The sequence below is a fragment of the Myotis brandtii genome, unplaced genomic scaffold (genome assembly GCF_000412655.1).
Source record: "Myotis brandtii unplaced genomic scaffold, ASM41265v1 scaffold405, whole genome shotgun sequence".
NCBI classification, from domain to species: Eukaryota; Metazoa; Chordata; class Mammalia; order Chiroptera; family Vespertilionidae; genus Myotis; species Myotis brandtii.
This window is the reverse complement of record NW_005365553.1, coordinates 2,370,731-2,385,267: the sequence shown is the minus strand read 5'-3', so window position 1 is coordinate 2,385,267 and position 14,537 is coordinate 2,370,731.

The window sequence follows — 14,537 nt, the reverse complement described above, 5'->3', positions numbered from 1 at the left end:
CCCCCGCCACCGCCCCAGGAGGGCTGCCTGCCACCAGACGCCCTGGGGGCTGCTGGGCCATCGCTCCTCCCCCTGGCTCCCAGCCTCCCTGACCAGTGCCAGCCCAGGCCCCCCTCTCTTGGGCTGGGCCCTGCCTGGCCGGCCCCTCTGCACCCCGCACCTCCCACCCTTGGGTCCTCAGCCTCCTACCCAGCACATGCCCCCAGCTCCCCGCCCTCTGTGGGTGGGGCAGTGGTGGTCACTGCACCCCCAGCCTCACCCAGGACTCCCGCCTGGGCACGGGGCCACCAGCCAGGCTCCCTGGCGGGCATTTCTGTTCAGCAATAAAGGTTGTCCCATGTCTGCTTGGCTGCCTGTCTGTCGCCACAGCTCACGGACAGCCGCTGCCCACGGGTCCTCTGGGAGCCCCTGTCGCCATGCCACAGCGCCTCCTACCCAGCACATGCCCCCAGCTCCCCGCCCTCTGTGGGTGGGGCAGTGGTGGTCACTGCACCCCCAGCCTCACCCAGGACTCCCGCCTGGGCACGGGGCCACCAGCCAGGCTCCCTGGCGGGCATTTCTGTTCAGCAATAAAGGTTGTCCCATGTCTAAAAAAAAAAAAATTAAAAAAATAAAATATAACTGTGTAAGATATATTTAACTCCATGATTGATTGATATTTTACCTAGTATTTTGTCGCAAAGTAATTTTCCTGAAAAAAAAAAAAAAAAAACTAAAGGGAAAGCATCAATGACCTCTAGCTTCCAATATTGTTGATAAGAAGCCTCATTCAAATTTAGTCTTCATTCACTTATAAGTAAGCTGTGATTTTCTATGGAAATTTTTAAGTTTTTTTTTCTCTTGAATTTTATAGTTTTGAAATTTCACAAGAGATTTCTTGTGTTCTCTTTTATTTTGTTCCTTTGTACCCAGGGATCTCTTTTAGTATAATAATAGAGATACTCAGCTCAGAGAAATTGTCTACTATCCCTTTAATTATTTTCTCACTTCCACTGGAAGTCTGATTAGATAATGAACCTATCTTTCACATCTTTTAACATTCTAATTTATTATTATTTTTATCTCTCTCTTATGTCCTTACACTAACTTCCTCAACTCTGTCAAATTAACAGTCATAATTTTTATAATACTAGTAAAAAACAAATGTAGTGCTTACTTATGTTCTGGGTCCATAAATTTTCACAACAATCCCAAATGGTAGATACTAATATAACCTCATTTTACAGATAAGTAAAGTGAGGTAAAAAGAGCGTAAGTAATTGTCCAATGTGGCACAGTTACTAACTTGCAAAATCTGGATCAAATCCAGAGATTGTGACTCCAGAATTTGTATTTTAAGCAATTATTCTATTCTGGTCCACTATTTGCCACCAAAGGGATTGTACAGAAGGTGTAAAAATTATTGCTCAAGAAATCAAGATGATAAGTGAATGGACACAGTTTCTAGTTGTCTCATCTCTTCCTCGTGGCGCTTGCCTGAAGTTTAGTGGTCAGTGCAGCTCATGCAGAATAAGACTTCAAGGTCAGAGACAAGTTAGAATTGTAACTTCTGCCTTTCATACTGTTAAGCTGAGGATGAACCATCCCAGCAATCCAAACTTTCTCTACAAATATTTGAAACATGTTGTTGTGTCCCTGTTGCATTCCTCTAAATTCTTTTTCTGACTATCACCAAGCTAGAGCATTGTTGAGCACATGTTTACTTTATCTCTTTCTTCCATGTTTCTTTTTCTTTTTAAATCTTAACTAAGACTTTCTAGGAAGCAGTCTTATTCTCTGTGATAACTTTTTCCTACATATATATTTTGGGTTGTAGTCTATAACAACCCCTACATATGTTTCCTAGATTCCAGATATTCTCCAAACTGTCCTGGACATTCAGGCAGTCTTCTTTTTTGCTAGAGCTGTTATAGATTTACTAGAGGCCCATTACACAAAGAGATTTGTGCAATAGGCCTTCTTTCCCCTGGCTGCCGGCACCAGTTTTCCTCCAGCACCCGGGACCCAGGCCTTCGCTCTGGCCGCAGCAGAGAAGCCAAGCCTGGAGGCTTCTCCACTCCGACCACAAGAAGGCAAGCCTCTTCAGTCTTCAGTCGTCTTCAGTCTTCGCTGGGCAGAGCCTTCAGTCTTTCACTCAGTGCCTGCATATGCAAATTAAACGCCATCTTTGTTGGGTAATTTGCATACTCATCCTGATTGGCTGGTGGGCATAGTAGAGTGACACCAATTTGCATGTTTCTCTTTTATTAGTGTAGATTAATGCTTTGCATAATTGTATGTTCATTTTGGTGGGAGAGGTAGATGTGCTCAGACACTCATTTCCAACCAAATGCATGACAGTCTGAATTTCTTCAGTTCTGAAATATTCACCCAAATACTCATCTATTCTCTCCAAAACACATTTGGCTCCACAGAATATGGAATAAGAAAAATCTTTCCAGGAAGATCACTTCTGACATTATTTCCAGGAAATAAGTAGACAAATTTACAAAGTGTGCACAGAACTAATGCATAAGCGACTGGAGTAAATACTCCAGTTGAGTGTATCTACCTCTACTGAATACACCGTCCAACTTTCAAAGTACCCTTTGGAATATAGAACTTTACCAGTACTACTTTTTAAAAAAAATATTATTTTTATTGATCTCAGAGAGGAAGGGAGAAGGAGAGAGAGACAGAAACAACAATGATGAGAGAAAATCATTGATCGGTGGTCTCCTGTACACCCCCACCCCCACTGGGGATCAAGCCCATAACCCAGGCATGTGCCCCTGACCAGAATTGAACCCATGACCCCTCAGTCCACAGGCCGATGCTCCATCCACTAAGCCAAACCAGCCAGGGCCAATTCTACTTTTGAGATGGAAATGAATACCTAGTGCCTGGTTTAAAACAGGATTGTCTGTGGCAGCAAACATATAGTTAAAAATCATTTTTTAAAAAGTGGTCATTTTACAAATGGCATAATGAGTTTTTGTTAGTTCAGGCAGCACTTGTAGAACTATGATTCATCTGTCCCTTATAGAGGAAAAAAAAGATCAAATTCAGTAAATGAAAAATATGAACCATCAACAAAAAAAGGAAACAATATGTGTCATTAAAATCAACACCAGCTTTGACTTATTGTTACTGGAACTTTCACCACAACCTGTGGCACACTTGTAATAAATTCCATTCTCCCCAGTATGTCAAATTCTTCAATTTAGTCTTGGCATTTAATCTACTGGAAAAACCATTTATTTATGTTTCTATGTATGCCCCTGAAGCCATAGACATTATCTTTTAAGTAACTTTCCTTTTGAATCCAAATTGAAAATATAGTTAAGCATATTTGAAATGTTCCTAAAAGTTGCATTGGGATTTATAATAAAACTTGATGGAGGAAGATCTTGGATGATAGGCGGGGATGGTAGCAGGTCATGTAGATTCATGTTGCCTGCCTCAAGGAGGCTTGGGAAATTTTTCAGGAGCAGTCCTACTCAATGTTGACTGTACATATTGGCCAAAGGGAGCTGTCACCTGAATTAATAGGTGGGATTTCTTACAACAGGAGCTCATTACTGTTGCTGCCTGTTGCCAGAATACAGTTACTTTGAAACTCAGAGCTCATTGCTTGCCACATTCCAAATTATAAGTGTTGCCATTTGTTATTTCTTTTTAATTTTTCCTTGTGTGGACCACAGGTAATTTAGCCAACTGGAAATGCGAATGAATTGTCTGCTCCATTAGTGGTACCCATTGGTTCAGTGCCAATGACATTTAGGTTCAGGCACAGTTGTCTCATTTGTCCTCTGATCTTGCCATTTCTAGTGCTCAAAAGAGGCTTCAATATGAATAAAAACAGTGAGGCAAAACATAAAGCGACTGCTGCAATAATCTTAATAACAAAAAATAATAACACTGTCACTTTACACTTCATCTGTTCGCATTGCTCTTTAAAATATGAACTTTTATGGCTTCATTTCCCCAAATGTCATTCTTTAATCTTTTTTTTATTTCTCATGCTAAAATAATATAATACCCAACATGGCAATCTTCATCACAGGATTTTTTTTATGATAGTTTGCTGCCTTGTGAAAACCATTTCTTTAGTTCCTTTTGTCAGACTAAGGGTGAGGCATTTTCTCTACAGCAAATAGATGGGTAATTTAAAAATCTATAGATAGAGTTAATTTCTATAACTATGGACCCACATTGAGACTGAAGCTTCCTTAATAACCTATGATGATGTTTTTGTTCTGTATGCATATTTCCGTTACCCGTTTTACCTGTTGTTACCCTTGCTTAGAATTACATTTTATTTTACCTAAGTCTATATGATATTTTGTGAATATGTTCACACCTATTCATTATTTTCCCCATAAATATTAATACTTCATATCTGTACCAAAAAAAAAACACCCTCAGGAATTGGAGATAATTATTTTTTCACTAATGGATTGCCTGCTTTTATTGGTATGAATTATTTGGATAACCAAACAATTAGGACTTGCTCACCTTAATTTTAGTACCATAAATAGAATATCTGCCAGAATTCTGTGGCAGACACTTTTATCTTAAAAAATAAATACTGAGCAAAATGAATACAGAAAACACAAATGTAATAATGTTAATAACAGCATTAGATACATTGCTTCTTGGGCAACACAGGTGCTGGTTTTTATAGCAACATTAGATTAATCATTTTTCCCCTTCCACTGGAACAGAAAGGCATAGAGGGAGTGTGAAATATATTTTTTCCCCGTAACAAGCCAATCTAAGAAACACTAATCTAAGGAAGTGAAATTATATGATTTCAGAAACCTGTGCAACTTGGAAGTAAAAGAATGTTTAAAGTTGCCATACATGTTCTTTTCTCCATCTCATCTGGGAACCAGAGACCATTAGTAACAATTCATAGCTAGCCCATAGTTACATGGCAATAAATATGTTTATTTGTTTATTGGTTGGTTGTTGAAGGCTTGTTCCAGAAAGGATTTAAGAAAATTTAAAAATACATAAAAGATGCACTTAGTATAAATTAGGAACAAAAGAACAAAGAAAAAGAAAAATAGAAACATAAGAGAGTCAGGTATGGTCAGGTATGAGGTTAAAAATTCATGGCAAAATCAACCACACAATTAATAACAGTGAATATACAACAATTTCTGAGGACGCTTGGAAAAATAAACCTATTCCTTTTCAATATTGAAAGTATGATGTCAAGAAAGATGGTTTATTTGTGACTTGAAAATCTTGGATTCAAGTTTCAGTTTAACTACCCATGGAAATAGTTTTAAAGAAATCAAGAGAGAGCAGAGTTCTCTCTTCTCTTTTAAACAGGCTTATACTTTGAAAACTTGGGATATGTGTTTTAATTCAATTTACTAAATATTTTTAAACATGTTAATGCAAAGGATTATTATAAATACTATGAGATTGGCGGGCAATGCACAGAAAGTAAAAAACAAACAAACAACAACAACAAACTCCACCAAAAAACTCTGGGGAGTAATTCGAGTAAAGTTCAATATATATATTTGGAAAGATATATTCCAAAATGTTAACAATTTTTATATCTAGGTGACATGATGACAGGTGGTTGTTTTCAACTTTCTTTTTCATGACTATTGCCATTTTCTATTCTGTCTACAATGATGATGCATTCATTTGTAACAAGAGATAAACAATAAGAGTATTTTCAAAGTGAATAAAAAGTTAACAAAATGATCATAGTTTTGGCACCAAGAAGATTCAGGATAAAAAATGGACACATATGCAAACAAACTAATAATAACAAAGAAACACAGGAGAGCATATACAAATAATATGAAATTTGCACCTATAATCTTATCATATATTTTATCTTTAGATCAATTCTGTTGGGTATTGTAAGACTATTTTTCCAAATTTGTAGTTGAATGCATCCAACTGCCTACTCAACTTTCAGTTTGGATGCCTAATAGAAATTTTAAACTCTAACTATGTTCAAAACAAAACCCATGATATTTGCTCTCCTCCCCACTGTTTTACCCATCTCAATGGATGGTGACTCTACTGTGCTATTTTGCCAAAAACCTTGGAGTCATTCTTGACTGCTCTCTTTATTTACATATCACATTCAATCAACAGGAAATCTCACTGGTTTCTATCTCAAAAATACATCCAGATTTTGACCATTTCTCATTGCTTTCATCGCTGTCACTTTCACCTAAGCCAGTATCATCTCTTGCCATCCAAATAGGTCTTCCTGCTTCCCATTTTGCCTGCCACAGTGCAGTCTCAATAGAACAGTCAGAGGATCCTTTTAGAATGCAAGTCATGCGATGTCATTGCTCTACTCAGATGTGCCAAACACCTGCAGTGGCTCCCATTTTGCTCAAGGTAGAAAACAAAGCTTTTCACTGGACTACATAGCCATCCAAATTCTGCTCTCTGCCCTCATTATGTCTCTGACCTTATCCCTTCCCATTCTCTTCCTTGCTTATTCTATACCAGTTACACCTGACTCTTTGCTCTTTGTTAAATACCACAGGCCTCAGGGCCTGTTGTTGGGATATGTTTTCTCAGATAAACATATGGTTAACTTCTTTCTTCCTTCAAGACTTCTTTCAAATATTTTCTTTGAAATGAGGCCTATCCTAATAACTCATGTTAAAATTTCAACATGTTCCTGACTCTCTCATCTCCTTTACTCTGTTCTACTCTTTAAAAATCACACTTACCAACTTACAACATGTTATACATTTTTTTTTTTTGCCTACCGATGCATTCCAAGCAGAGTTGGCTCTTAATACGTATTTGCGGAGTCTTATTAGATAAACTGAGATTTTAAAGATATTATATATCTTACCCTAATTTACAAGAGACAGAGTTGAACAGATCTTCTTACTCTAAGTCCCTGTAATCTTTTAACTATTCAATGAGGTTATGATTAGTGCCTCAAGAAAAGTACAAATAATGGAGAGAAATTATGTTCAGTGGGGGAAAGTCAAGAAATGCTCCGTGAAGCATTTCATGATTGACCTGGCAGAATAGGTTGGATTCTGAGCTAAAGCAAGGAAAAGGGAGTTCCAAGAAGGAAATAAATAGGCAGAAACACAAATCAAGCTGCTCAGGAGATATGGCTGAGGACTGGCTTATAGTCTGGATTGACCACAGCATAAGGAGCAGTGAAGACTTATGGGAAATGAGGCACAAATGACCAGCTAAGACTTACTGTGGGGAACCTTGAATGCTAGGGTGAAAACTTAATATTAATTTAGTAGTCACTGGGAAGCCACTTGACATTTTCAAGTGAGGATGGTGACATGATTAAGGATAGACTTTAGGAAGATTAATATGTCATTTGTGAGTAGAATGCATTAGGGTTTGGAAAGGGTAGATGAGGAGACAGTTAGAAAGCTATTATGGTTGTCCAAGTGAGGAATAATGAGGGCTTCCGTGAGGATCATGTAAGTGGGAATGGGAAGAAGGGAAGACATAAAGAAGACACTGCAAAGACAGTGGAAGTAGAATGAATATAAATTGGCAAGTAATATAAGGGTTACTAGATGAGTAGTTGACATGATGGCAAAGGTTTTGAGCTGGAATGATTGAGCAGAAAACAAAATGAGAAGAAGCTAGTTTAGGAGGATCTATTGTGTTTTCTTTCTAGATGCTGCATTTAGACTACTGAGAAGCTCAGGTTGGCAGAAACTCGGCTCTCTGATTGACAAGGGAAGGTAGCAATTCTCCCAGAATTTGTCTATCCCTACCCCCCGCCGAATCCACTTGTACAGTGTCCCCTGTGAATAACAAAATGTCTTTTACGTGTTTATTTTCAAGCCCTTGTATGGCTCACTGACTACCCAATAAGCGAATTTCACTTTCTGACATATAGGGAAAGGTTTCTAGGGGTTGTTTTTCGTTTGTGCCCCCTTTCCTTAAGCAATTGCAGCTGACTGTATCAACTGCAAAGTCTGTTCCAAACAGCATTTGTTCCTACCTCGGCCATAGTTGCCCTCTTCCCTGGCGCTGCTTTGTATTACCTGGTTCCACCTCAACTAGGTCAGGACAGCGTGACAAAAGTGCCTTAATTGCCATGATGATGGGGACTGAATTAATCTATAGCAGATGAACAAGGATAATGAAATCATTTTCTTTCCTCTCAATGGTCTGTGCAGCATCATCTCTTCTGATTCACTTCAGCGTCTGACCTTTTAAACTGACAGGATGTTCGCTGCTGAGGCTTTTTAAAGACATCTATCTCTCCACAGAAAAATGGAAGCCAGGCATCCAAGACCGACTTATATTTGTCTGTGAATCAAGCTGTCATTTTTGTTCTGCCAGAGTCTGTTATCACGTCTGGACAAGTAATTATTCTCTAGGTTAGGTTCTTACAACCTTGAATTTTTAGGAAAGTCCTTGAGACTGAAAGCAGTCACTTTCTTGCCGCTACCGTTCATGCATATTAGTGAGTTATGTCATGACTTGGCAGCCATTACTGCTAGTAAGCATTTAGTCTATTAAGCACGCAATTCTTTTAACTTTGCAAGAGCTTCTAGCCTCCATCTGTTTCCCCTATTTATTGAAACCCCTACTTAGTTCTCCTACTGCATTTAGGCAACTGGCAGACATTCCTGTTGAGCAGGTGTGAGCTGGGACACTGAAGGACAGGATGGAGCAAGAGCAATCCACAAGCTTCTTTAGGTTCCATGCATGTCTGGCTAGAATCGTGAAGTAGGGGAAAAAGAGCTTCCAACTCAGAACTCATTTCTGCTGGAAACACAGGAACCCGCTACGTGCTGCTGAATGAAGCATGACCATGGCTCACTGAGATGGGGCTGGCAGAGGTCAGAAGGTTCTAGATTAGCTGTGGGCAAACTACGGCCCACGGGCTGGATCCGGCCCATTTGAAATGAATAAAACTAAAAAAAAAAGACCATACCCTTTTATGTAATGATGTTTACTTTGAATTTATATTAGTTCACACAAACTCTCCATCCATGCTTTTGTTCCGGCCCTCCGGTCCAGTTTAAGAACCCATTGTGGCCCTCGAGTCAAAAAGTTTGCCCACCCCTGTTCTAGATCCTTTCGTAGATGCTAGAAACACACTTCAGTTCTTGGAACATGAAATCTAACTCAAAGTGACACAGCTCATTTGAGTTGCTGAAGCATTCCAAATCAACTCAGAATTCAATAGTTTCCAATGAAAACCTTAGGTCAAATTTCAGGGGGGGAAATCCTCAGTGAGAGATTTAATAATGTATAAAGAGACTGGCACCTGCTACAGAATTCTGTTTGAAATAGAGAATTGCTAGGGTAAAATTCTCATTGCCTACTTCTGCTTAGAAGATAAACCATTTGCAAGCAGCTAGACAGCGGGGCAGTCACAGATATTATGTAGTGTGAATTTAAGTTTGGTTGTTTGATGACAATATTTTGAAAAGCCCTTTCTCCTTAGTCATGCTCATTTATCCTTAGAAACTCACATTCATAGACAGAAATGCACTCTGCCCTTTCCTGCTCCCACTCGCACTCATACTGCACCAAAGGCTGTTGTGATGAGTAAGATCTGGCACATTATCCAGAGTTCTCATCTTTAAAATATCACCAATAATGTAAAACTATAGCTCAGCACCAGATTGGAAAGGAAAGGAGGACTGAGAGTAAGATCAGGAGCTTGGCCTACACTGCAGATTAATAGGAACAAAGAGGAAGGCACACTTACAGTGCAGGCAAAGGGGATGCATGGATCCAGGTGCACATTTTTATGTCCAAATCATATGACCACTCTCCCTCTCTTCATATTTTAGGGCAAATGGCAGCTATTTCCTCTCCTGTCATTTATGTGTGAATGATCCAAAGCATCTTAGTATTATTAGGTAAAATACTATTAAAACAAAATATGCTTATACCATTATCACTAGTATTTTCCCTACAGATGTCAGAAAAACATGACATCTGAGGAAATCAGACTACTCCTGAGAACTGCATTTTTTTAATCTAAAATCAAATTTCCTTGTAAGCCTTGGAAATAAATATCTATTTATTTGGTGGTAAACTCACTGAATACTTTTACCAAAAGAAGGTAAGGACATGGGACTCTCAATTCATTAAAAAATAGCATAAAAATGGTCATTATTATGGTATTCTTATAAACATATACACTTGCCAACAACCATTAAGTGGTATCAGTGTGTCACAGGTACATGCTTATCAACTCCCTGGTCCCCATGGTTGTGTTCCTTGTGTAGCACGTGGAGGAGGATGGACCTATATCCCTCAGCTCTGCTCTGACCATGCCTCTTTCACTTAGGACTACCACCAGGACAGCTGCCCCACTCAGTGGTTTCATACTTAGTCCTTGGACGCATGGAGCAGTGATTACCAAAGCTTTGCTATTTGTTAGCCAATCAGCTGTTAAGTCTGCAATGTTGAGAGACCCTCATTATTTCTCATGGATAATTATTGTCTATCAATATGTCAAGCTGAAATAAACAGGAAATTCTAAGTGTAAATATTTCATGTGCCATTGATCTGAACAGTTCCATGTGTGTACCAATATGAAAAAGGACTATTTTCAGTTGCCTATTAAGCTTAAATTGCATGACATCAAGATATAAAATGTTTCTGCTCTATCTTCTTATTTTTAAGCCTGCAGTTGAAGTTTTTCTAAATATTGAACTCTCAAGGCCTTAATTATTCATAAAGAAAATTCAATTTCTTTAAGGAATTATCTCCCTCTTGCTCTTAGGAATCTGAGCTTTGACAAACAAAAACAACAAATGGGAAATAGTGTGTCTTTTTGAAGCAATTGGAAAAACCAGAATGCCATTTTTCAACCTGCAGTGTACATTAACAAACGGGGACTGTTTTCTACAAAACATTAAAGGTTCCTTTCAACATGTGTTACTTGGCTTAGTGCTTGGCAAAAAAAATCTTTGTATTTAGAAAAAAAATGCATTAATTGAACTCCACAGCATGTCTCATCCAATCCTCAGGAAAATACTCTATCTTTGCAACAAGGGCTGGGGAGTGCAACTATTATATATAAGGTAGCTGTAAATGAATGAACATGCACCTTGAGATACCATATACTGGTTGGCACTGCAGCAGTAATGAAACTGTGAAATAAGCTTCAGGACAGATTTCTCTAATAGGCAACTTCAAAAAATATTTTTGCAGTTGAAAGCTGTTTTCAGAAAACTAGAGGCACAGAGTAAATGTTATTCCAAGGTCGTTATGCTTGAGTTCTACTTTCAGTGTTGGTGCTCTTTCCTTTTTAAATTCTTCCCTGATATATGGAAATGCCCAGGATGCGTTGTCTCAGGACAGAGGCAACCCTGACACATCCTCTCTGTTCATGAAGTCTGATCTGGGGAGCCCATGCTTCTGGTGGGATTCGAGCCCACTGCCCTCAAAAGATGTTTCCCTTGAGCTGTCTGAATGCACAGAAATTCGTTTAATCTACATCACTGAGTTTTACCTAAAGACGTCCACTCTGGTGGCTGTTACCTAAGCCTGTTTTATAACCCCTGCCCTTGGTTTGTGGAAGGACATGCCTGCCTTTGTTCTTGATCATACCATCTGCCCACAGAAGGAAAATTTCCAGGCCAGTAATGACGTTTTGCAACATCCACGTTGCTACGATTCCCACTATGTAGCAGGCAGAGAGCTATTGTTATAGCACAGGGATTACTATTTACAAATCTGTTCCTGTCCTTTGGGGATTGGACAGGTGGTGGCTATACAGAGATGCTGACATTTGGGATTCCCTTACCTGCCAAGCAGAGAGGCAGGTTCAGGATGTTCCCAACTTGGAACCGCAGTGACTGATGCTACCAGGCTAGACCTCCCAGTAGTACCACATGAGCAACGGGTACAGAAATGCCCTTCTTGTCTTTTATAACACTGCCTCTGTGCTGAGGAGATGGCTCCTGCAGGGAGCTGAAGGCATTTTCCGAACAGCGCTGCCCGAGATGCAGAAATGCTTCAGAATGCCACCCCTGTGACTTAAAACCTAGCTCCAAATAAATAGCTGCTCTCCGATGAAGTCAGAGGCAGCCAGTCATCTCTCTCTCCAAGACGCTGGGGATTTTATAGTAAGTCATAATTCAATCCTTCATTAGAGGGAAGAAAAAATGTAAATTAAAAATATCTCAGCCAAGCCATTCCCAGCAGCAATAACCGAAATCTCTGCCGGCTAAACAAGAGGCCGCCAGACTGCTATCAGAACCTCTCTGTTTGCTATCAGTTTAGACCACAATTAATTTAAAATTTTTTACTTCCAAAGTAAAGTGAGGGAATACAATAACCCCAATTTACTCTTTTAATAAAAAGCTTAAGTGGAAAGGGTCCACTGGGAAAGCTCAGCTTGGGCCAAGGTAATTCTCATCACCAGGAGAGGCTCCTGTTTAAGATGCGGACTCACAGGACAGCCCGGCCTCTCTGCCCATAATGCTTCCTTTGGGCTTAAGGGATTCTCTTTCTCTCTCTTTCTTTCTTTCTTTCTTTCTTTCTTTTCTTTCTTTCTTTCTCTCTCTCTCTCTCTCTCTCTCTCTCTCTCTCTCTCTCTCTTTCTTTCTTCTTTTTTTAAAGTAAAGTTGGACTTGCAAACACTAGCAGTAATTTCCTTAAAAAAACAATTCTAAAGATTTGGGTGGCCCGGTTGAAAGAATGCTATAGAGAACAGAGGGATTAAGGAGCAGATCATAAAGCAAAATGTATCAAACACAGAAAGCACCCAGAAAGGATCTGGGCCCTCCCTCTGCAAGTGGTAGGATGGAGCAGACACAGAAGTGACAGGATTGGGGAGTTAGCTATGCATGGAGAAATGAGGGCAGGCGTCTGAAAATGACGGTTGTAGGTCATAGGAACCTCACTTAGGAAGGTGATCCGGGCCAGAGGGAATCAACCTCAAGTCGCAGAGGGCATCTGAAAAGGTGCATATTTAGCTTGGGATCTTCCTCTCTAGGCTAACAGTGAGACAGGGCTTTCTCTATTGCACCAAGACTAGTGTAACAGCCACATTATTCAGGGTCATTCTTGGGCATGGTAGAGCAGGGCTGGGCAGAGCTAATGAAACTTGGTACAAGATGGATGTATTGTCATAGAAACAAGTTCCTCCATGCCATCCTAATGCCCACATTGAAGAAATACAATCCTTGCTTGAACATTCTATGGATGAATGCAATCACATCTGTTGTTTCTATGACAACACAGATACCTGTTACTCTTCCCATCCTCTGTCTCTACTCAGTTCCTTCACGCTATCTTTGTATATGGCCATGTGTGTTCTCAATGGATCATGTGTGTTCCTCTTTCCATCACATATGTCCCACTCTATATGTTCACCAGCAATAAATAAACATGTCTAAATCAAGTTTTGTTCCTCGTTTTCAAAACTTACATAACCAAGTATCTGCCAGAAATCTTCACCCGCGTTTTCTAAAGGCACCTAAAATTAAACATCATCATATCTAAAATTAAACTCATATTCTTCAGCCTTTTCCCTCTTCCCCCTGGGAAAATTTATTTTTCTCCTGTATTTCTGGTCACATTTTCACATTACCATTTGCTACGGAGTGAATTGTGCTTTCCAAAATTCATATGTTGAAGCCCTAATGCCAAAGTGATGGTATTAGGAGATGGAGTCTTTGAGAGGTAATTCAAGTTAGAGGAGGTCATGAGGGTATGACCCTCATATGAGGTTAGTGCCTTTGAAAGAAATGACTCCAGGGAGCTTGCTCATTGTCTCCCTGAAAGTACAAAGAAAAGGCCTGTGCATATGGGGAGATGGTGGCCTCCTGTACCTCAAGAGAAGAGGCCTCAGAGAGAAACCTATATTATCCTTACCTTGGACTTCCCAACCTCAAGAACAGTGGCATAAGCCACCCAATCTATGGTATTTTATTTGGCAGCCTGAGAGGTTTAATACACCATCCATCCAGTCACCCAAGGTGAAGACCAAATATTAATTTTAGTTCCTTTCTTCTCACTTACCTTCCATATTTCATCAATTTTTAAATTCTCATCTACTGTATTTCTTTCTGACTTTCAAATATGCCCTCTTTTCTTTAATCCTATTGCCTCTCCTCTAATTCAGTTCACATCATATTTTATCTGGACTATTTTAATTGCCTCGTTAATGACCTCTGTGCTTTTAGACTATATACCAGCTTAACATTCCCACCTCTATACCTCTCAGTCTTCCACAGTAATACCATAGAACCATGCAAGGTACTACTTCCCAAATATAAATTTGACCATGTCATGCATCTGTTTAAAACTTCTTAATTTCTTACCACCGGCTTCAGGAGAAAATCTGAGTAATTCAGGCTCCTTTAAAAGAATTCATTGTCTGATCACTGCTTATTTTCCAATTTTATCCCCCATTATGTCACCTTATAATACCAGATTATTGTTCTTCCCCAGACACACCGCATTCGTTTATATTTTGCTGACTACTTGTGTTGCTTGCTTCACTTGAAATGCTGTCCTCCCCAAAATTATTCAGGCAAATTTCTATTTATCGCTCAAAATGCAGCTCCTGTAAAGGATTTTTCTAACTCCTA